Below are 25,544 nucleotides of genomic sequence, written 5' to 3'. Positions count from 1 at the left end.
TTTTGCTGTTTCTGTGTGCTGCACAGTGCAGCATACATCGAAACAGCAAAACCAAAGAGAAATGAAACATTTCTCCTCGCTTTGCAAGGGTAAGACCAGATTTTCCCTGGTCTTAATTTTGGCGCAGCCCCATATTTACAACACCCTTGTAAATATGGGGCAGCATTAAAATCAATGGGTTTGCACTGCAACACCCATTGCTCACGCCTTTCATGGTAAGTATAGCATGAAAGAGTGCATTATTTACCAGGCACCATTAAGCCACATCAATTGGCTTAACACTGCCTTGTAAATAAGGCAATGCCCCTATCGCCACCACAATGTTGAGAAAAGTGAGGTTGTGGTGGCGATAGGGGCTTGTAAATAAGCCCCTGTGTCTCTTAGCTGCTCGTGGTAGTTATCACGGGAGAAAAGTCCATTAGTAAAGGTTAAAGTAGCTTCTTCATTAGTCTCAATTTCCAAACTCCTTGTCGATTAAACCTCTTTCAGCACCAAGCACCGAGTGAATTATTCTCTCCCTCTCATTCTTGAGTGCATTGGGCCTTCCGGCCATATTCACTTAATCAAGACTCTTGGATGCAGACCTTCAGTGATGCAGTTCCCCAAGGAAGGTGTCCCTTTTGGGCGACTGATGGCAATGCTTGCAAAAGCTACAGTAAGAAATATCAATCGAGCTAGGCCTCCGGATGGCTCTTTCGCTCTGAACATTATGTCACCTTAGCCTGAGATTGGCTGATTTTCTCAGACTTCCCCAGGTCTCCAGGTCTCTTCCCTGTTGCAGTGTCATGCTGCTCTCTATAAAATAATGTGTTCTGTCTATACTACTACTACTATGGGCTTCTCAAACTACCCTATGGCCTCCACAGACCTGAAGCTGCCCAACGGATAATGGCACAACATGGTGGTGGTGATTTCTTGTGCAGCATTGATCTGAGGTACACCAGCATGGCGATGACACACAATTCCGAAAAGTTGCTATGGCATTTCTAGCACATACATAAGGGGACTTTGTATCATTACCACTGAGACCCAAACCCGCTAAGAACTGAACTTTTCTTACCACTCCCTTAACTCAGTGGACTCGTTTTTCATGAGCTAGACATGGCCGTTCACTTGGTACCTTCAAGCCATGGCTTGGTGATTTGTGACTCTAACTTGAAAAAGTTAAAACAACTCGTGATAATTTACTTGTCCAACTGCGTTTGGAAAACCTATTCACCAAAGCCCATTCCAGTAGGAAACATCGTGATCTTATGGCCCCTCCAAATATATAGAATAGTCTGGGACCACATCTAGACTGTGAAACGCTTTAATAACATGTCCTCCCTGTTCCTCCTCTTCGCCCTGCTTGGCTATTCATTGCATACATTCACAACCACAGGATAATACAGCAATACAACAAATTCATTGAGATGTCTGGCGGTGACATTTTTGTTATCAATTGTATTCCTGTGAGAATGAACCAAAAAAACATAACCGAAAATCTCAAATTCTCTATCTCAGTGGTTTTTAACCTGTGGTCCCGGGACCCCTAGGGGTACGCGAACCCTTCACAGGAGGTCCGCAACTGCTTAGAAAATTAAATAATATTAACAGATTAATAAAGGAGTAGATAATTAAAAAAGCAACATGTTTAATAATTTTTTTTTAAATGTTTTGCAAATGTGAATGGATATGAAAGGAGGATAAAAATGAGGTTAGTATCCTCAAACGGAATATGGTATGGATGATGAATGGCTTCAGTTGGGTTTGAAAAAGCTCAATCCTTTCTGTTAAAATTCAAAATATTTCACTGTTTGTGTATTTGTTTGATGAATGCTTGCTTTTAGATTTTTTTGGGTGTTGTTCTGGGGTTTAAATCATCTAAAATGCCCAGCTGAGGTCCCAAGATTCCAATAATGATTCAGTGGGGGTCTCCGAGTCACAGTAATGATTAAATAAATAGGGGACCACAGAAATAAAAGGTTAATAACCACTGCTCTATCCCATTTAAAAAAGTGTTCTGCAGCATTCAGTCATACAGAGAGCTGTTTCAAGTGCAGATAGCCGCTATAAAGATTTACAAATCTATTTTGCTCGGTCTTTGGTAGCAGGGGAGCAGAGGGCCGCTCTTAATAAGATGGGCAGGCACCATTGAATAATCAACACCATTCCCAACTGTTACATATTAAATTTAGAAATTCAGAAACGTAAATATTCAAGTAAATTGAACATTGAACACAACTAAAAGAGAAAAATGTAAAAATTCTAAACTGGCAATTTCTAAAAATACTCAATCAATCAAATAAACTTTATTCGGTTTTACATCGGAAAACCATAAAAGTTTAACAGATACAGGTGCATAAAAACAGTAATACATTAATACATGATTAAGCAGTCAGAACCTCTTACACAATTTATAAATAAAGACCCACTACCAACCCACCCAAATTTATTCGAGGCTTAAAAGTGCAATGTGCCAGAAAAGCATGACTTCCAATTGTATTTAATTTATACCGCGAGCTAGATCAGCTAAACCAATAAAACAGACATAGATCGTGCAATGTCTACACATCCATACAGGCCCTAGATTTCACAGGAGCTTTTAAAAACCCTACTATCAAAATAATGCAGTCCTCTTTCAGCAGTTGAAGATACATAAGGGCAGGACGGGCCTGTCTAAAATTCATTCTTTTTAAAATGGGAACCAGAAAATGCCTTCGGGGGGTTTCATACAATTTACATAGAAACATAAAATGCAGCAGAGCCTGTGGAGACTGTCCGTCACAGCCGCAGGGAGCTAGCACTTGACCTCTGCTGTATCCCTTAGGCCTGGCTGACACGAGATGAAAGGTTCATTCGAAACCCAGTCAATAAAAACTTCTCGTGTGTTGATAGAAACCCCATAAGATAAGGTTCCGTTGTCGGAGTTGTTTTTAGCATTAAAAACATACGGACACTAGGTTTCAGCATCTCCTGCACTTCCCTATCCACTTTCCTTGAAGTCAAGAAGGCTACCCTGATTAATTCCATATCCTTCTTGACAATGGATTCAGGCTTACATAATAAATCACCGAACCCTACCCCTTCCAAACTGCTTTTAATATACTTAAGCCAAGGAATTCGGGATGCATTGTCGAGAGACATGCACTCTCTTAAAATTAAATGGTTGAGAGTGAAATATTTATTCAGCCAGCGCTTCATCCAAAAAACCAAGGGGCGCAGTGCAAGGACATCGCTTAAGTAGGGGACCCCCAGTTCCTCATGGACCGCTAGGTTAGAGGTTCCACGCGGAACACACAATAGGACCTTCAGAAAGTCCTTCTCCGCCACCTGAAGGGAATCCGCAGCAGTATATCCCCAGATTTCACTACCATAGGTAGCTATGGCCATGCTTTTGGCTTGATAGACTTTCAACATAGCTCCTGTTGGTTTCTTCCCTATTTTGGAGGCAAAATTAAAAATTGCCGCATTTACCCGGGTCAGGTCCCCCTTTTTCCTCGAGATTAAAGGACCCCATTTTAATTGGCCATCAAAAAGAACTCCTAAATAGGAAAATACGTTAGTACGGGGGATCTTAGCAGGGCCAACACTAAATTGGAAATTCTTTTTGGGATGTTGCCCCACTTTCATTACATAGGATTTGGAATTATTTATTGCCAAGTCCCAATCAGTCATGAATCTAGAAAATGCTCTTAAAAGAGATTGCAAGCACATTGCAGTCCTGGATATAAGGACGGCGTTGTCCGCATATAGCAGGACAGGAATACCACGCCGCCCTACACATGGGTAATCAACTCCAGTTGCTCTTAGTACAGTCTCTAAAAATACTCAAAAAGGGTTAACCAGCTAATTAGTAGGATAATAAATTAACCACCTATTGTACGAACCAACGGTGACACTTTAAGGTGATGATACGTGCAATTGGTTATGCAAGGAATGAATGTCAAAGGTAAAAAAGAAACATATACTGAAAGGTGAATGCACGGAGCTGACCATAGGATCCCTTGAGTTGAGCCAGAAAGGATAGCACCTTCCGTGGATACATGGGGAGGGATTAGACCCAGTGATTACATTTTCATTCATAGCTGGGAGTATCAACAACTCGCTCATAGTTATTGGTGCATGGGTTCTTTAACGTCAAATTGTGTTAATTCAGGTCTGTTTATATGTGGGCATTTATGATGTCATTTAAAGGCTGAAAGTAAAGGAGCAGCTGCCACAAATTGGCAGATGCCATGCTGCCCACCTCTTGGTACCCATCCTCATTTAGAGCTCGGAAATAAATGTGTTTCTGATGGCAGACTCTCAGCTGGCTCTACCATCAGTAATACCTTCCTATCACCTAAGCAGCCACAGGCTCCAAATTCCATACCTCAGAAGTCAGCCCTGTTTTGAGTTGTGCTACTGACACTGTTACTTGACTGTTTTTCCTTCCTAGGTCTGGCTCACGTGCCACAGCGGTCCCAGGCAAAGAAAAACAAACAAAGTCCTCATTCACAGACAGAAAACTCAAAGCACATAAGCAACATTTATTTTTTGTCTCTCAAAAACATTTCAGCTGGTTCTTCATTAAGGCGGGGAAACGTCGCCCACCCCACCTGCAGCGAGCCGAGCTAAACGTGAAAAAGAAATGGCAACTAAATTATTTCTTTGCTTTTTTATTTTTCACCATGGAGCGCCACAGCCACCAGCCTGCCCCTGAGCTAGGAGAAATGAGAGTGTGTCCTCTGTTGCCAAGGGGCAACAAAGGACTGGAGCAGTGGTGTGACTCTACGCTCCAAAGTGCGCATGTCACTCTGATTGGCTGTTGTGTGCTGGCCAAAGTGACATGCGCACTTTGATGCTCTTCACCCAGCTGTCTTAGACAGATGGGTGGAGAACAAGCACAGGGCTCCAGGGCCTTAAGGAGTGTTCAGCCAACCCTCTCCATCCAATCCTGGAGCTTCTCTCATGCTGGTTAGCAGCATGAGGGCAGCGTCTGGATTGGTAAGGGAACTCCCTTCATGCATCAGACTGCAGAGGAACACCGAGGAGGACATGGAGCTTGTGGATAAGTACAATTGTATTTTATTTTATATATTAGGAATGTATGATGCATTTAAATATAGTGATTAATTTTTTTTTTTATGGGATTTGGGTGGAGGGGTTGATTTTCACATGGGATTTTGAAAGGAGGGGTTGGGGTTTTTTTATCTTTGGAGGGACGGGTTGTTTAATTTAGGTTTTTGAAGAAGTAAAGCAATTTGCTCGCCCCACCACTTTCTAAGGCTATCAGCCACCCATTCAAAAACAGGCCTCTTCTTTGAGGGATTTTCTTTGAACAAAAATACCGCCCAGTCCAACATGTGCTCCTTCCATTTCAGGGGCCACACATTCCAGGAAATCCCCACCTGTACAGCAGGGATGGTGGGTGGGATGTGAAGAGGCTGCAAGACGCTCTAAATGAGCTCCTTAAATGCTTGAGAAATCTTCTTCGTTAAGAAGACGTGCCAGGTGTGCAAGAGTGTTTCCACCAAGTACCTCATATGTAATGGTGTTGGTTAGCAAAATCTTTACTGTTCAGGTGTTATCTTCCATCGGGAATCCTACTTTGAAATACCTGAGGGAACACTTTTCAGGCTTGTGCAGCAACTCATGTCAACTACCACAACACGAAAGGACAGCAGGGAAGGGTCATTACGTTGTAACTTAACAACTTTGACGAGGCAAATACTAATCGATGCAAACACAATCAAATCAGTTTCTAACAATATGAGGCTTTTGTCCACTTCTGACAACAAGTATCCTAAATGGGACTCCCTGTTTTGTATCTTGCATTTTGTACATAGAAAAGGCACCCTTGTACACGGGTTTTTCATCAGACTGAGCCTGCAAATGTTGTCCCCACTTTCTGCAGACCTCTAACACAGATCGTCTTTTCCATTCACTTCAGCACTAGACAAGATTCAGGAGTGTAGGAGTCTTTCTGCAGAAATCCTTCGTTGAGATGAACAATTAGTCATCAATTGAGCACTGACTGTTATCTGTGTCTGAATTTTAAGACAGGAAAATGAGGCTTTTTTACGTGAGGCAGCCTCGGTCTCTTAAATCTAATATCTTCAGTTAAGCCACCTAACACGGCCTAGAACAACAAGGATGCAAAAGACAAGGTAGGAGGAGAAGGAGCAGGGCAAAAATCTCAATTACATGAGCATATGATGAAATACCTATGGCTAAAGTAACCATAGCACCACACAAATCTCCAGGGCATCAAATTCCAACCAGATCACAGTCTCAATTACCAAATTCAGGCCCACACATTCCAGGGTGCCAAAATGAGAATAGGTCCACGGCATCAGTCCTCTAATCTGCACTTTGACACCTTGTCATTCAGCAACACTGTAGACACCGCAAGTAGGCACAGGCTATGTTTATGTGCCTAATAACCAGGCCCGGGCGTTGTGCTCCGCTCCACCCACGGAGTGTACGTAGGCCTGCCTGCTTCGCGGTTTAGGAAGTAGGAATAGCAGGCAGCGCTACGCACACGCCACCCGCCGCCCGCCCGCCCTCATTTTAAAATAATTTAAAGAATTTTAAAGTAAGTAAAATGCCTTACCTGCGGTGCGGCGTCCCGGGGCTCACTCTTCCTGGTTCACGGACGCCCGCGCATGCGCATTTGTGAGAAGAAGTTGCCGTGAACCAGGAAGAGGGAGCCCCGGGACGCCGCACTGTAGGTAAGGCATTTTCTCTTACTTTTAAAATACTTAAATTATTTTAAAATGAGGGCGGGCGGCGCGTAGTGGGGCTACGCAGAGCGCGCAAGTGTGCGTAGATTTGACCACACTACGCGATAGCCCCACTACGCCCAGGGTTACTAATAACCTCTTCTATATGTCGCTCACAGTCACAAGCCCAACTCTCACCATGAGCAGAAAGGACAGTCTTTCTTGAAACCTACTGCCATTTATCAAAAGATTCATATTTATGTGCACTAAACATATATATATATATATATATATATATATATATATATATATATATATATATATATATATATATATATATATATATATATATATGTGTATATATATATATATATATATATATATATACACACACTTCCAATGCTCATGAACTTTTCCCCGATTATCACTATTCTGCATAATGTGGATCTTGACCAGCTGCTGGTGCTATTTAACCCACTCTACTGGTAAAGTATGGATATTAGCTTATCCAGGAAACGAGCAAAAACTGGTCCAAAGCCTTGGCGCAAGATTAGGAATCAAGTAAACTAGTCATGCAGCACAGTCTGACTTCTTTACACTGGAACAGAGGGTAACTTTAGAGATGCTGTTCAAATAACCTTCCACACGTTGTACCGATGCCACAAATACCTAGGAAAACTGACACATCATTAATGAGATGCCGGCAACCAGAAATCAGCAGTAGAGCAAAATTGTTGACCGGCAACATTCAACTAAAGGATCTTGAAAAGGATAGGCCAAGTGGGTACATTTCTGTAGCAAACACAAGGAGATGATGGACGGAGTGCTGAAACTTTTCAGACACTCACCCCAGTCACAGATCTGGGTTGAATCTATCATCGTTCGTTAGCTCACTTCGCCGCCCCAGTTCAGATATAGCTATAGGCAAATCAGTCTGACCCTGTGCCTCATGGTAACAGTCCAGCCCGAACTGCCAAGCCATGTCTTCCCTGGACCGGAAACAAGCATCCTGGAACTGGTTTCGGGCTAACAGCCCTCCTCAGCCAGGCTAGCTTGAATCCAGTGGCAAAGTGAGCAAGGGACCCACGTCTGGGCATACCCTGCCAACTTAGGGCGAACAAAGCAAACACAAGGAGATGATGGATGGAGCACTGAAACTATGTGTTTGCTTTGTACATTTCTGTAGCCACAGATATAAGGAGATGTTTCCTCAAAAATGAAGTTAATCCTATCCCACCTAAAGCAGTAGTTCAGTTATCTGAGGTAAAATCAAGTGATGCATTTTTGAGTGATTGCCTGGCCTTAATCCTTCATACATGCATATATGTTTTAGACATTGCCTTAAACTGATTGTTAGGTATTACTTTGGGCTGCTGATACACACCTTGACCTGTACATTGTGTAAGGACTGCCTTGTGATGCATACATCACAGAATACTGTAACTTTCATATGTCAATGAATGTCTTGGCCTAGCAGTGTCTATGACTGCATTGGTCAGCATCTATCAAGAATTGTTTTTGGATTGTACAAATCACAAATCGATTGCACTGGTCTTCACGTATCAAGAATCACATTACTCTATATGTGCATGCAGTGTCTTGTCCTGGGTGTACCATGGATTGCCTTGGATGGCATGTGTCAATGATCATCGCTGCCAGCATGAAGGATCTCTTAGATTTACATTCAACAAGGATAGCCTCAGCCTGAGTGTATCAAAGATTGTCTTGGCCAATCTAAGTGAAGTATTATGATTCTGTCAAAACGAGAGGAGGGGAACTAGGACTTATCTGAGGTCCAGCACAAGCGCCCCATAGTCTGTAAGAACAAGGAGTGTATAAGGAGCACATCCCTTGATTCACCACATCAGGAGAACTATATCCCCACATAGGAACTACACACTGCTTGTTCTTGGATTGTGATTCTATGTCATTACTTCATCTTCAGTAATATTGTGGTACAAAATTTGGTGCTTTGAAATCAATAATGGACGTCTTGATCAAAACATAGGGTATTACATATAAAATGGGATGTAACATATACCAACCACTTTCTATACCCTTTTGGTTTCTTCAGACTCCAACCATGCACAAAATCTCCATGCTCACATTTAGCAATCTTCTCTTTACTCCTTCCCGATCCTCCTGCTTGCAGATGCAATTAGCTGCCTGCTCTCTGAGAGAGATGAGAGTTGGATTGTGGGTTTGGCATCACTCATATGCACCTGTGCGCTCTAACTTGCGCTACTTGGGTGTTCGCTTTTTAGCTTACCAGAAAGAAAGAGGAGAAGCAGAGCTTGCAATGGTTCAGCAGGGTGGATTGTGGTGTAACACTTCACAGCCCCTTTCCTCTTGACATATTGTACGACTTGAACCAAACATCTCCCCACCAGTTCACTTAATTTTAAGCCATTGAAGAGTGAGGGTGTGGCATCCTATCACTGAAATAGGAGTGGGTGGTGAAATATTTCCCCGTTGCTATTTTATGCTTTGCGTCAACTCTCCCAGCACTGTGATTGGGGCATGGTTATAAATGGCGAGAGAAAAAGAGAGAGAGAAATAAAAAGAAAAAGAGAAAGTAAAGGAGAAAGGGAAAGGGAAAGAAAGAGAAGCAGGGTCGTTTTCCCCATCCCACTACTCAGTCCATTGTTCTAGTAACCTCCTATACACACAAAACATTTGCCAACACTCACACCCACCACACTACACCTCATCTGCTGCCCTAGCTCCATACTTTACCTGCTCCCCTGATGGCCATGTCCAACATTTTTGGGATTTCAGCATCAAAAGGTTGCACTTTTTCATGCCAGTCATTATTTGGGCTGTCAATATCTTAAACACTAAATAAAGAATGGATAACTCTAAAAGTGATGATGGAGCAGTGTGATTTATGCTCCACCCTTTATATGTCACAAATATACATTTTTATACTTGTATGTGCATTTACATTCAATGTGTGACTTAACTTCATTAACGTGTGCGATGCATTTAACCCAAGTAATAACGTGTAATTATTGCAAACCAGTAGGAATCTACACATAAGTGTATTAGATAGATTAATTGATCAATGTAACCGTGTTCTATTCATGTTTTACATGTATTCTCCTATTTGTGTATGTATGTATAATCATGTAACCAAAGTGCATGTGATTTGGGGTTAACTTAGCTAGACTGTGTGTTTTGGTGCAAGTAATATAACCAGTATGAGGACGTCAAGGATAACATTTCAAATTAAGGAACTGATTGGAAGTATATGGAAGTGGAATAAGCTGGACAAGTGGGAAAGTAGGTGGGCTAAAAAGAAATACCAGAAGAAGTTAAAGGTAATGTCTGCCACAGGGAACAAAGGAGAACCACCTTTGTCTTCATTAGATGAAGGGAGCCTCAGAATTTCCCTTTAAGAGAGGTGCCTGGTGGAGGTTACATTCACGTACCTTCCAGTAGAGGTGATCTTGCTGCTTTTAAAAACAACTTCCCTAAGTTGAGGGAGAATACAGCATTGTGGTACACCCAGGTTGATTCATTTATAAACATTTCCCGGGTACTAATGGTGGATTTAAACACTCTTTTCGATATTGTGGTACCAAGTGACTTATGGGCAAAGTGTAAAGTAGCTAACAGAGGTCAAAAAAAGAGACTCAAAGGAACTCAATGACTCATGCCCCATCACCCGTAGTGATGAAAAAGTATCAACAAGTGATCAAATGTTTTGAAAGGAAAGTTGTCGGCAAAGGACATTGATAGGGTTAAGATTTACAGAACAACTCAAGGGCCTAAAGAAACTGTGCATGCTTTTTATGAAAGATTGTTGCAAGGGTTCAAGCAGCATAGCAGGATGGAAAATCTAGAAACCAAGGGTATGGGAAGTTTTGTGTTTCGGTTTGTGACAGGATTGAAGCTGCAGAATAGCTTGATGATCCAGCAGCATTTGGTGGTTTGGCAGAATGAATCGATTGATGAGATCTTGCTTTATGCGAAGTGTTGCAGTGATGAACTGGACATGAAACAGAAGAGGTTGAAGGAAAAGTTCATGCTGGCTCAGATGAATGCGGCATGAAGAACCTCTTACAGGAAATATTGGTGGCATGTAAGGTGGTGTGTCTCAACAATGAGGACGTGTGATGCAGGGTGAAAATGGTGTCCCCCATGGTACAAGTTGTGGTGTCCCTATTGACCAGAGTACTGGGAGGATTGGTGGGGCAACATTAAGGAAATCTAGTCCTTGTCATTATTGGAACACGTTGGGGCATTAGACACTGGAGTGCCACTTCTACCCCAAAAGGGGAATGAACGATAATCAGGTTCAAAGTTCAGAATCTGTTTAGAATCAGATTGGTAATCATGTACAGCTGCAGAATGTGCCGAGGCCGAGGAAGACAGGTCCTAATGTGCCTCAAGCTCCAGTGATCTGGGTCCCTCAAGACCCTATGCCTTAGCAAAATGTGAATGGCCCTAGATTTCTTAGATTTAATGCAAACTAAGTTCCAGATTTTAACTGGAGCTCTTTCCGAAATCAAAACCCATTTCAGCAGTTTCCTATGTTAGATTCATTTGAATTGTTTTGCTCCCACCACTCACAGTGAGGGTTACTGAGGGAAGATTCCATACTTGGTGGAGTCTTAGAGGTAGACCAGAGTTGTTCATTCAGAGAAGGTGAGGTGAATGGCCATCCCATGTTATTTTTGACAGACACAGGTGCTACCTGTTCCACTGTTAGAACAGCAGAAGGTCCAAACCTACCCCACTTGGGAAAGGAATACAAGTTGCAAATAAACAAATGACAAACCCAGTTACAAAAGAAATTCCTAATAAAATAGGGAAGAAAGATTCCAGTTTGTGGTGTGTGATTCTAGTTCTGTAAACCTTCTAGAGCGTAACCTTTGTGTGTAAGCTCAATCGCACCATATATTGTACATCGAAGGGTGTGGAATTTCAAACTCATGATGAGGATATGGTCTTTAAGTTAGCAAGCCAAGGAGCGGCTCTTGGGCTCTATTCTTTGATGACAATTGATGATTTACTGCCTGATCTTAAGGAGCTGTTGAAACCTAAAGTCTGTGAATGTTCAGGCAGGGCATAGGTCTCATAAAACAAGTTCAGCCAGTCTGCATAAATGTCAAGCAAAGCACCCATGTACACCTCAGTGCAATCTAACGCCTGAAACAACACCCAGTATCACCATGGTGATTGAGTCAATGATACAACAAGGCATTTTGAAATAGATAATAGAGAGTCCATGTAACTCACCTATTCAGGGCTTGCAGAAACCTAGCGGCACATACTACATCTGGCAGGACCTTAGAAACATTAATAACATTGTTGTCCATTGTTGTCCCATGATATTGTTTCAGATTCCATGAGTGTTTTACTGTGATCGATTTATGCCAGGGTTTTTTTCTAAACCCTTGCAAGAGGACAGTCAGTATCTTTCCCCTTCTTGTTCCAAAACTGTGTTTTGGCATGATGCCAAGTCCCACAAGGGTATACAAAGAGCTCTTCAATCTTTAATCAAATCCTTAAAAGGAATCTTGAGTCTTTGTTAATGCCCTGTATCTCTGTCCTGGTTTAGTACGTTGATGACCTGTTTGTGGCGTGGGATACTCAAAAAGCTTGTAAACAAGACGCCATTTCATTGTTGAACTATTTGGCTGAGATTGACATTAAGTGTCCCTGAGTAAGTTGCAATACTGTCAAAAGGAAGTCCTATATTTAGGACACCATATTGAGAAGGGAGCGAAGGAAGGTGTCACAAAAAGGGAGCTCTGCTATCCTGAATGAGTCTACCAACAACCCAAAAGGAAGTCAGGATGTTTCTGGGAATGGTGGGCTACTGTCGACAGTGGATACCCAACTTTTCCCTAGTGGCCAAGCCATTACAGAGACTGATCTGATAACATGGGACAACAACTGTGTGACTGCATTCCTATGCTGAGAGAAAGTCTCTGTCGTGCTCCGGCACTGGGAATGTGTGATTATAACAAAGATTTTACACTTTTCTGCAGTGAGAGGGAGGGCTGCGCTCTCTTAGTGCTTACACAGATGCATTGGGATGCGCAAAGACGCTTGGCATATGTTTTTGCTACTCTTGATCCTAAAGCTGCAGGACTGCCCAGTTGCCTTAAAGCTTGAGCAGCAGTAGGTGTCAGCATAGGAAGATATGAAAGTATTGTCTTGGGACACCCTCTTACTGTAATGGAGTCCCATTCTGTGGAGATATTGCTGATGCTTACACAAACTCAGCACCTTACAAACAGCAGATTGACTAAATATGACCAGACTATACTTGCCAGAGAAAACATTACCCTCAAGAGGTGCGCTTCACTGAATCCTGCTACCTTGTTACCATTGCCTGAAGATGAAAATGATGATGGGGAGGTGGAACTTGACTGCCGCGATGTCACTGAACTATGCACCAAGACAACACCAGATATTCAAGATGAGTTCCAAGTGGAGTCTAATTATGTACTGTCGTTGATGGCTCTTGCCTCAGAGACGATGGGAGAACCCTAAGGGCTGCTTATACAGTATGTACAGTTGAGGGGTAGTCAATGCCTCCCGGCTTCAAGGGGTAACCTTTTCATAAGTGGATGAACTGATTGTTCTTACTAGTGCTTGTTGTGTTTCAGAACAACTGAAAGTCTGTATGGCTTTGGTGTGGTCCATGATTTTTGACAAGTTATGATCACATAGGGTAATTATGATGTCATTTGGATCCCCCATCCGTAATCGGGAATATGTCATGAGACTTGCAAGCATTGCAGTTGGCTACAGAAATTGCGGTTGTAAAGAGTTTAGCACACAGGAGTGGAGATGACTATATAACAGCTGGCAACCGTTATGCTGACGAAGCTACGCGATATTATCCCTATGGGTCCTGAACATTTAATAGAGAATATGTAAATGAATCTCATAATGAGACAAACTACAACCTTTTATTGGCAGGGGCTGGTACTTGGGAAGAAGTGAAGAGACTACAGGAAGAAGTACCAGTGGCAGAACAGCAAGGTTGGATCAGGGCAGGTTGTGTTAAGAGGGATGATGACGTCTGGGTGTCAGCAGATGGAAGACCCATGTTACCAGAGAGTCTGCTGTGGCGGACGGCTATTCCAATAACAACAAGGAGATGGATGGAATGCTTGAATTAATCTCAGCCACTGCGCAGTGAGAACATTTTCTTAACTCAAGCTTAGAATCAAGGCCGGACTGGAAACTTAAAACAGCCCTGGCAAAAATCTGCCATTCAGCCCCCATGTGCAGATTTGCTAATGCACACTAGAGCCAGAGCAACTCTTTTTAGGTTGCCGCTTGGATCGAGCAACATGCACCACCACTCCCGGAGTCCGAAAGCAGCCTCCTAGAGTCAAAACCAGCCTCCTGGGCCTCCAGCCTTCCGGGGAAATTGCCCGCTTGCCTGTCCGGCCATTCCGGCCCTGCTTAGAATGGTAGCGTAAGGTGATGAGTTTTGCGTATTCCAAAACAATGAACCCACCTGCAATCGACAACTTCCCTTTGGATGATTTGTCCACATACACTGTGCAGTAGACGTTTGAACAATTCAGATGCGGCATAAATTGTAAGATTCCTTTCATAGTTTGTCCTTTTCGTGGGAGACACCCTTGAACCGCTGCGGGATTGAGCACCAGAAAGCAACCGATTCGTAGAAATATTCCTCCTGTCAGCGTCATTCTTTCAAGCACTGGAAGTGGAATCAAACGTGCAGAAATTTAGAAGGAAAAAAACCTTTGATCTAAAGTGCACATCTCTAATCTCTCGAGAGTTCTTGCTTTTCACGGACATAAAGAGAGAGCGGAGTAGCAAGGTCAGGTTCTGTTTCCCGACCAGGCGAGCTGTGCTCCCCCGACACCAGTGAGCATCTTGACAACTGCTCCATCTTGGCAGTGCTTAGAAACTCGATAATTTCAAAGGACAGCAAAGCGGGCTTAAGTGGCACTCGTGATTTTAAGCACAATGGCACCGGACTGCACACTGCCCTCGTGATAAACACCAGTGAAAAGAAAACAGTGCTCAGCTGTACACAAATAAACATAATAAATTAAAAAAAATGCATTACAAAAAAGCGGAGGTTTCTTCTCAGAAGGAGGTGAGGTCAAAGAAGCGATCTGAGCGGCTGTTGCCCCCGGGAGTACCTTTCACAACAGGAGTTGTCAGAGCTTTATTTATAATGGCAGATCTCAGGTCTGATGTTGGCATCTTTTGATCACAGGCTGGGGGAAAAGCTTTCACGTAAGACTGCTTTTTCTCTGCATCCTTCGGAGCGCCTGAGCCTCAAAAGCCAGTCCCAGATGTGAATTACTGGAGCGGTGTAAACAAAACACAAACGTCACAAACTGATGAATATCTCGGGAAAAATGTCTCTGTCAGGCGGATGACAACTCCAAGTCGCCCGCTAGACACAGGCAGCGGCGGCGTAATGGGGAAAAAACACACAATGCAGGTTTTATTTTCGTAAATTGAAATAAGAGACTGGCGCCGCGATCGCTATATCATTTTCAACGCCAAGCTCAGGTTCTTTACATGCGAAAACAGGGTTGGATTGGGATCAAAAATCTGCCCCGGCACACCAAAAAAACAGGCGGGCCACATTTGCGTATTGCCTTTCCGCAAAACACTGCTTCAGCGAAGTGTCATGGAAAGAAAGGGAGTGGGGGGCATGCTTTATTAACTTCACTTAGAGAAAAAAACAAGCATTTACAATGCAATGGTCTCGGCATTGTTAAAGTTAGAGCTATTGGCATTGCTCATGACATTATTTTTGTTTCCTGGGTCTAAGGGGACAAACAGAAGGACTTGTTATGCTTTAGTGGATGCATCCTGAAGACTAATCACCTACATGACAAAAGAAGTGCCTGAAATCAAACTGGAAAAAAAAAAAGAGACTGGATTTTACTTGGATATTTCGTGCATCCTTCATGTTGTGTAATCCCAGAACAACTGGAATGATTTGATTCTAGTGTATTTTCTCTATGGATTTACTTCACGTACCACAAAAGATTAGCAACTAGGATGTTTTTATTATATAAAAGGACCCGCACTGAAACCAGTTTCTGTCCACGTTCTGCATTCTCTCCCCTCAGATTATGGCCCCATTACATCTGCTGTGCCAGGCAGTTATTCCTACAGAAAATATCTATATTTTGTAACAGTAGGCCACAAGTACTGTGATTGGTCTATAAGCAAGGATGCTGCATCCGGTTAATCATATAGGCTTGTACCACTGCTGAATGCTAGATAGCAAGACTCAAAAGTGATCGCTAGCTGGGTGCCAAAAGAAACAGTCCATCCAGATCAGCAAAACTCAAATTTAAAACAGATACTTGACTTTGCTTTTCTGTATTTAACCCAGTTTTTTCTAAACTGTTATTTATATTAATGAAAACTGACAAAAATATGTTAATTTGTTGATAAAGACTGTCAATCACCTCTCCACAATAAATCATTATTTTCTACTGGTGTGCTGCATTTAACACTATTGATAGCCCCACTCATATTGTCTTAATATCACATACTGGAGGGTAGGAACTGTTTTTCATCCTTTTTAGATCTAATGCGCCTTGTTTCTAGACCCTAAACTCTACCAGCGGTTTTTGATAGCTTCCCAATGTCCCTTTGGCGAACAGCTCAGCAATGATCTGACTATGCACAAATCTCTATTTTCCACGTTATCCCCAACAAACAACTCCAACTACCTAACCATCCATCACTTTTCCGCTATAAAATAAGCTGTACTGCTCAAACAAACCATCCAATAGTAGTATTTATGTTAAACACCAACCCCCGATCAAAACTGCTTAGACAGCAAATAATTACTGCTACATGGACTCCATGTCGAAATGGTTTTACAGTAAGAGTGACACTGCCCCCTCCCCAAAAAAAAAACAGACTGAGTTTTATTCTTCCCCACATCCTAAAGCACTCTTCCACAAAGTTCCATGGGAAAAAAAAGACACACTAATTCCCTTTTCGAAATTGTGCAGTTAAAGCTAGAGCAATTTTCATTTGTTAATAGTAAAGGATTCCCCGTATCACAACCATGCCAGCTGAAGCTTTTTACTAGTGTGGCACTGTATTAAAACACAAATAAAACGTTGACGTGTGCCGGTAGGCTATTTAAACCCTCACACATAATATAATGGGATTAACATCCGCGTTCCAGCCTCCACTACCTCTCCCTACACATCAGAAAGTTGTTAAAGCCATTCTCTGTGTCAAAATGTTTAGGTGACGCCTGCGCCGGTCCTGAACGCAAACGAAGCTCAAAAATACTTTAAGCCTAACGCAAGGAGAAAAAAAAAACTCACGTTTTTAAAAATAACCATCGCCGAATAACGCAATACACCATAAATTGGTACATTTAAAGCCACATTAAAACTAGACATTTGTGTAATAGACATAAAAATCCTATTTAATAAAAATACTTTTCTGTGTCAGAAAGAGCTTCTCCCCGCCAACATCCATGATAGTGAATTAAAAGTCCAACATTTTTTCTTTCAAAAACGTTCATTAATAAGCCATTATTCAACACAACGATTTTTTAACACGTTTAATGTGTCGTGTGGTGGTCCTAAGAGCAGTCCTGGGTGTAACCACTGGTGGAAGTTCAGGAAAGTCGAACGTTTCGACAGAAATAATACTACGAGACAACCCACTAATGGCGTCGCAGTATCAGAATAGTGAGAAAGACGCGCGTGAAGGTTCAACTACACAAATCTCAAAACCTGCATGCTACATCGAGAGTAAAGACTATCTTCAATCTCGCCGTTCGTCGCCCTATCTTCTGACTCTCAAGAACAAACTGCACCAAGAAACAAACAAAAAAGATGAGACCTCCAACACACAGCTACTCCTCACGATGACCGTCGACAGCAACAGAGAACCACCGGAGCAGACGGAAATGACGCACGACAAAGCGCGTGCCCGAACAACACCGCCATTATAGAAACATAGCACCTATTGGTGGAAATAAATAGGAAGTTCCCGACTTCAACATGGCCGTACATTAATTGCGCACAGAATATTGCAATCAAAAGAAATAAAAGGGGTCCTTCCCGGTGTGCGGGTAAAGCCACCAAGAGATGCCCGGCTGCGCCTAGAAGTCACTCAGCGCGTCCCAGTGCCTTAGGGACCCCATGCTGCCTGCATGCGCCAGTAGGCTCTCTGATTGGTTGACAAGGTCCACCAATCACAGTGCTTATTTGGTAGTTGCCAGCCAATCAGAGAGCCGACAGGCGCGTGTGGGCAGCGTGAGCAAGACATGCTGTCTTGTGGGCGTGTATTAAAAAAACACACCCAGAGAAACAATCGAAAACACATGCCCCCGAATCGCAAAAAGACGGGGCTTGTTTGGAGAGACAAACCTCTTCTCCAATGGCTGACCAGCATTTAAGATGCCAGCCAATGGAGAAGAGGAGAGAAGAGTGGCGGGTTCAAGCCCCTCTTCTCCAAGTCATTAAATCTCGCGAGCGAGACTGCGCAAGCGCAGCCTTCGCTAGCCGAGACCTAAAAAATGCACAGATTAGTTCACACTGCTGAGCCACACATGAATGCAAGTGAGACCACTTCTGCTCAGGGCCCTTGTCCCCCCTGCCCTTTCTCTCTCCCAGCGAGAGAAAGGGAGTGATACCTTCGACCATCTGCCTCTAGAAAGGCCACTCAGACAACCACTGGGCCGCTGGCAGCATTCTAACAGCACAGACAGCCCCCAGGATGCCCAAAAAAACAGCCCACAGCCAGAACTCGGCTACCGGCCCTTCGGCCATTTCCCGAGTTCCTGCGTTACCAAAATACAAGCACAACGTGTAGGGGGGGGGGGGGGGGTTCACTTTTTAGTACATGCAGACTTCAAAGAAATCATATTTTAAGCAAGCCGGAAGTAATGGCTTGAGCGCTGGAATCTCTGATAGCAAATTCATATTAAATCGACAATTAGCTGTAGACGGGGACTGCACATCTCTCACCCCCTACCTTCAGGGCCACATTAGAAGGACCTAAAAACAAAATGGCCGCTAAGAGCACTGTTAAGATTTTGTACTTTCTACTCACTGCCCATGCTCCTAGCCCGTCAAAAGTAATAACATTGTCAAACTGCTTCCCCTTATAACACAAAGCATACCGTGGTTGTGAAAATAAAAGAGAAAGGCATGTTTGATGATGCATCATCTGTATCCCACAAAGTTAATGCCTTGCATGATAGAAACAGGGCCAAGGAAACCTCTGCCCTGTTTGTAGTGAACAGGGCCGACTCTCCCCTCTTGCTTAGAGGAGAGGGGCTTATTTAGGAGAGGCTTACGCCGCTGGAGCATCACTTTTTTTGACGCTCCAGCGGCAGCCTCTCAGTCATTGCAATGAGGCGAAGCAAAGACACCACTCTGTATGGCTTTGCATGGCCTCATAGATATGGAGTAAGACAAAGCCGCGCAAGTCGCTGCCTTCTTTTACTCTTCCTCAAGGAGACGTTCCATAGGTGGTGCGGTGGGTTTTCCCGAGCAGCACCCATGGATTTTGACGCCGCCCCACATTTACTTAATCATGTACACCTGGGGCAGCGCCAAAAACTTACGCCTCCCCAGAGTAGGCGTAACGAGAAGAAATATTTGTATTTCTCCTTGTTTTTTCCTCTTTCTGTGTCTGCAGCACACTTAGCAAGAGGAAAACTCTAAGGATTGTTTTTGTGCAAGACGGTTCCCCGTTATGCACAAAAAAAATCTTGCCTGCAATGGTGCAAGGGTGCCTACATTGAAGCTAGGCAGCAAATTGTGCACCAGCGCAGGAAGAAAGGCTAGTAATGCACTGTATTCCATAAATACGCTGCATTCCTGCCTTTTCACATTGGCGTAGGGCACGCAACAAGAAGAATTACGGCACTGCCCTAAGCCAAATCCTTATAAATGAGACCCACTATATCTATCTGATATATTTGTTTTGAGGAGTCTGGGCCAGTGGTATGACAATATCTCATTCAGAGTGAACCAGTACACTGTGCGAGGACAGTCATGTTGGACAGTGTCAGATTGAGGTCATCATGAGGCTCAGTTCTGGGAAGTACATTTGTGCACACATACGCTCACTCATGAAGATAAAGGGGCTGGGTTTCTGAGCTAAACTAGTGAATTCTTCAGTATTGGAATTAATGATCAAACAGAAAACACTCTAAGAACATTAGAGTATTGTCCATAATGTTCACCGATGTCAGTACACTCAAACATCAAGATACCTTAAGATACAAGCAGGGGGTACACAAGGAGCAGTATCTTCAAGGAGAGGATATCAAGATGCTACACTTTTGTTTACTGTCATTGTTGCAGCAGTCCACATCCACCACACATGCCCTATCCTTATAGTTTCTGGACCAATCCTTTCAAACCATTCTCACCACGCTTTCCTTTTCCTAGAGTCAGGTGTCCGTTTTTACAGAAAGGCAGGGGAGGCAGGAGGGCCAAACAAAAAGAAACACTGCTTCATCATTGGGGGTTCTTCCCGATCCTCTGTGTGCTGTGACCAAACGAATACACAGGAGCACTTAATGGTGTAGTAAAATGATAAAGGTAATGGTGTGGGAGGAGAATGGGGGGAAGGTGCTGAGCTAGTTTAAAAATACCTGACAAGTAGGTCTCTCTATAGTCCTGCCTCTAGTCGGTATGGTTGAAAATCAGGGGTTGGTATGGAAAACATAGTTTATGATATGCTTACTTTTTCAGGTCAACATGTTTCCAGCCTTGCCCCTATTGGCTCTTCGTCTGGACCATAGGAACCTAGTTCCTTTTGGTACCACTCGTTAGTGTCCCTGTTAGACCTGGCACCATTGGAGTTGGTCTCCCAAGCATTTTTTGCCTTTGCCTCCTGTGATTTTGCTGTGTGTTGGACTCCGTTTTGCTGGTCCAGATGCTTTGGGCAATTTGCCACTACTGTTCAGTGCCAATGTGCAAGTGCTCCCTTTGTAAATTATTGTTATGGATTGGTGTTTCCATGATTGGCTGATTTGATTTACTAGTCAGTCCCTAGTACAGTGCACTGTGTGTGCCCAGGGCCTGTAAATCAAATGCTGCTAGTGGTCTGCAGCACTGATTATGCCACCCACATAAGCAGACTGTAAATGTAACACTGGCCTGCCATTGCAGAGCCTGCGGGCAGTCTAGTACTGCCATGTCAACTTGACAAGTGCACCCACTTGCCAGGCCCTAACCTTCCCTTTTCTTATATGTTAGTCACCCCTAAGGGAGGCCCAAGGTACCCCTGTGGGCAGGGTGCAGTGTATGTGAAAGGTAGGACATGCCCGGTGTGTATGGCATGTCTGGATAGTGAAATACTGCCATTTCGTTTTCACTATTGCAAGGCTACCTGGTCCCATAGGACAGAATGGGGAGTTTGATTATAACATCTTATAACCGTAACTACTCCTGGGAACAAGGTAGGAACATAAAGTTTGATATGCCTGAACTCATAATGTTAAAATACATCTTTTAGTGAAGGTTATTATTACATTCTGTGTCTCAAAATACCACTTTTAGAAAGTAGGTATTATCCTGCTTCGCCACCTAGTGTGCCTCAGCTAGGTTTGTGTATTGCATGTCCGGCTTTGGAGTGTCAGGGGCTGGGAAGGAGCAGTGACTCCAGAGAGCCTGATGAGTCAGGGCTGGGCTGAATTGACCTGGGCTGCATTTAGAGTAGGGGAGGAGATTTCCTTTCACCTGAATGGGACAGATCTGCCTTCCACAATGCTGTCTCCACCTCCTGCCAGGAATCTGCACCAGAGAGGACTGAACCGGTTTGGACCAATGCACAGGGCTTCTCTCTCCAGAGAACAAAGGAGTTGGTAGTATAAATATTGGGGCCAAGACCCCAGAATTTTAGATCATTTCTGGGAATCAAGAGGAACCTTTGCCAAGGAGAAGCTGAGGAGGAATACTGCCCCTGTGCTGTTTGCTGTCTGGGGTTGGTCTGCAGTGGCTACTTTCTGCCAAGGAAAGGAGAAAAGGACTTTGCTGTTTCCTGTGTCCCCTGCTTGAGGAAGATCTCCAAGAGCTTGAATTGAGCTTGCTTCCTGTTCTGAAGTCTCAGGAGCACAAAGACTTTACCACCAGCTCCCGTTGAACTTCATTGCTGAGAGTTCTGACCTGCAAAGAGGTGCCTGCTGTTGTTTTGGACCTCTAGAGACTGTTTTCCACTGGGAGCTGGAAAATCAACGCAACACCAAGAAGTGTGACTAATCTGTACCTGTTTCCGACGCATCGCCGAAGAAACTGTTGCAGCACCTTATGCGGCTCGAGAAATCGCTGCACGCCGCCTCGAGTAGATCGCTCTCTGATGTCCGAGATCACTGCACCGATTTCGACACAAGGCCTGCTGTGCAGCTGCATGAATCCACACATCGTTCCGGATCATCGCATCGCATCGAGGTTCCAAGTCTGTCGCATCCTTGGGGGACGCAGTAAGAAACTGACGCATCACCTCCCAACGCAGTACAAAACTGATGCATCACCTCCTCTCCGGTAAGGAACTAATGCTTCACCTCCCCTGCGCAGCAGTAAGTAACCGATGCATCAGCTCCCTCAGAGCAAGGACCTGATGCATCGCCTTCCCTGAGTGTGAGGAACCAACACATCACCTTCCCTGCAGACCGTTTTGTTTGTTTGCGTGACGCATCCGAGGTACTTTGTGTGAAAAGTGTTGCATCTGCAATTTCCTTTGAACTGAACTTTTCCTACCATCTGAAAGTCATATTTCTATCACTGTATATTGGATTTTTTGTCCTTTTCGTCTTGTTTGGTATAGATAAAGATTATTTATTTTTCTAAACTGGTGTGGTGTTCATGTGTAGTGTTTCCACTGTATTACTGTATGTTTTCAAAAATGCTTTACACACTGCCTCTGAGATAAGCCTGCCTGCTGGTGTCAAGCTACCAAGGGGGTGAGCAGGGGTTATTTTAGAAGTGTATCCCCCTTACCTGACTAGAAGCAAGGGTCCCTATTTGGACAAATGGTACCCCCCTCTGCCTACTAGAGACCCCCATTTCTAACAGTCCCTTAACAGGAATGCATTCATTCACATGCCATGCTGAATCACACAACACACATACAACAGTCACCGATTGGTGTTATGTCACTGCGTATATTTTCGATGTTGCATTAATACATCATGATCACCCTGGGGAGGAGGGGGGCCTTTAGTCACACCTTCGTCAAGGCCGACCCTCGGCCTCTGAACCTGCTCTGCTCACCCGGGGACCGCATCTGGATGTACATATTTGGTATCTCACTGCTGGCGGACTCATGTTACCTCTTGATACCTAACCCTCAGTTCAAAGAGGCAAAGCTAGAAACGCGCGATATAACCCTTTCTTCTACATCTAGAAGTATATAACCATCAGTTAACTTAAGTGGTGTTGTGTAGAATTTGAAGTCTAATGACTTAGTTCTTGTGCAGTGACAGTGGGGAAGAAATTAGGCCGTTCTATATGGGTGTCAGTGAATTGAGTGGCCGGTCCTCTGTTCCAGAATAAGTATGAATGAGCTTTAACCCTGCAGCATCCTGCAACCATGTTTTATCTTCAACACAGAAAGTTCATGAGCCTAATACCAAGCAGGACATTTGCACCTCCACTTGAGTGCTGCTTGTCGCAAGTTGTGGAATGTAAGCAATAACACTAATAGATTAAACAGGATTTAGTTATCCCGCTGCCACTCACGCTGTTGGGGTCTAGTCGCACTGAACTGCTTTGACCACTTGGACGTTGCCGTGAGGCATCTATGCAGTTGCCCCAGACTTGTGACACAGCTGCACTCTTTGGGCCTGATATAAATATTGGTGGACAGGTTACTCTGTCATAACCGGGACAGATATCCCGTCCGCCAAAATCTAAATCCCATATGATATTATATTTCGCCGGACAGGTTATCCGTCCCTGTTGTAACAGAGTAACCCGTCTGCCGATATCTAAATCAGGACCTTTGTCCTCATTCCAGCTCCCAATGTCCAGTCGCCTCCAAAGATGTATAAATGTCCAATATTCAGTAACACTTAGCCATGGTACAAACCTCTTTTGAAAAGTACATATTCATGATTTAGGTGTGAGGACAACGGCCATGAAAAGTAGCCACTTGAATGGAACAGTAAGCAACATCTATGAACACGACTAAATAGTTCAATGAATGCACTGTTCCCAAGATGCTGACAGCACAAACAAGGGTGACCAGAGTTCATTGACACTAAGGCCTTAAACTGGAAAACAGTGACCATAGAAAGGTGACTGGTTTCCCTTCGACGTGTTATTTTTACCAGTAAAACTGTGAATATTTAGCAACACAATTGCAACATTTCAAGGCAATGGTGATAAATCATGCTAGAAAAAACAACAGGTGAGGGTAAAAAAAGGTATTGCTTTTGCTATTGAGAACAAATATCAAAAGCTAAACAGTGCGGACGTGGATCCATGCCTAGACCCAAGAAACATTTTAGTGTCAATGAAGCACATTTATGTTTTTTGGTCTGGCGTGACAATGAGGCTGTGTGCATGATCTATAATTATCAATTATTTAAAATAGACACAGAGTGGACTTTGGCTCATGCCGCTGCCAGTTTAATGTATCTTTCCACTTCCTGGGCTTGCACTGGAACTTTCACATCTCAAAAGTACTTTATTTAAATTCTTATCCTCATAGATGCATTTTCTGCAGAAACCAATCGTTTTCTAATTTGTTTTTCCATTGCTAACGTTTTACTCATGACTCAATGCAAACCAGCTCTGTTGGCTTTGCCAGTGCTTGTTTTTTTCATGCACCATCCACGCATGGATTCTATGTTACTTCCCCGTTCCTGGCAGAAGGGACAGATTTGGCATAATGTATTCAAAAGTGTTCTTCAGATGAGCTGCGGGTGCCAGGGCCCTTTCCTTAATTACAAGTAGCAAATACTTGGGAGACTCATGTTTTGCTGGTGACTATTTACTACAGCAATACATGAAAGGTTCATATCATTGAGTCGAATCTGCACCTCATAATATACTATGCTGTATTGCACATGTGTAATAATCTGTAATACAACCAGTCATCCTCAAAGATGTGTCTCTAACCGTGGAGTACAAGTGAAGCATCCCGCACAGAGCCCTGCAGCTCTAAGCCACAGCTTTTCATCCCAGAATCAAAGGCCAGGCATGGGTGAGGATGCAGATTTTCAATAAGAATTTGCATATCCATACCCCCTGCTTGAGCTTTAATACTGAAGTGGGAAGCTTAAATAAAAAACCTGCTGGGGGCTACGTATATATTGATTGGGCATATTTTTTTAACTTCTGATCCTTAAATCATCAAAGTCCCCCCCGCCCCCCATTTTCCTTGACTTGTTATTAAGTGAGTAGCCTTGAAGTCTGCAGGCCATTGTTTGGCGTGGAGTCTGTTGTACTATAACATTCTTACTATTCGTTGGGCCATGACTTGTTTTACAATTTAATGTAGCCTTCTCTTTATTCCCTGTGATATTTCTGTTTTTCTATGGAATTTTTCAAAACCTATATTTATGGCTTTCTATGGAATTTTTCGAAACCTCTGATATTTCTGTCTTTCTATGGAATTTTTCAGAATCAACAATCGTGTCCCCAATGAGTTTGCTTAATTTTTTAAAGATAGATGACAGATGCAAGCTGAAAGGTTGCCTGTGCGCAGAAAAAAAAAAAAATATACAGGGGCATATCAGCAACAACCGGCGATAATTATCGCTAAGCGCACTTAGCGCTAGGATAATTATTGCCGGCTAATGTGGATTTTTATCGCTGAGATAGCGTGCTATTTGCAATGCTTATCTCAAAAGCGATAAACATCCTAGTGCTAACTGCCTAACGTGAGATTATC

This window comes from Triturus cristatus, chromosome 4_2 (assembly GCF_964204655.1).
Source record: "Triturus cristatus chromosome 4_2, aTriCri1.1, whole genome shotgun sequence".
Classification (NCBI taxonomy): Eukaryota; Metazoa; Chordata; class Amphibia; order Caudata; family Salamandridae; genus Triturus; species Triturus cristatus.
The sequence above is the reverse complement of the archived record's forward strand: the minus strand, read 5'-3'. Positions refer to the sequence as shown.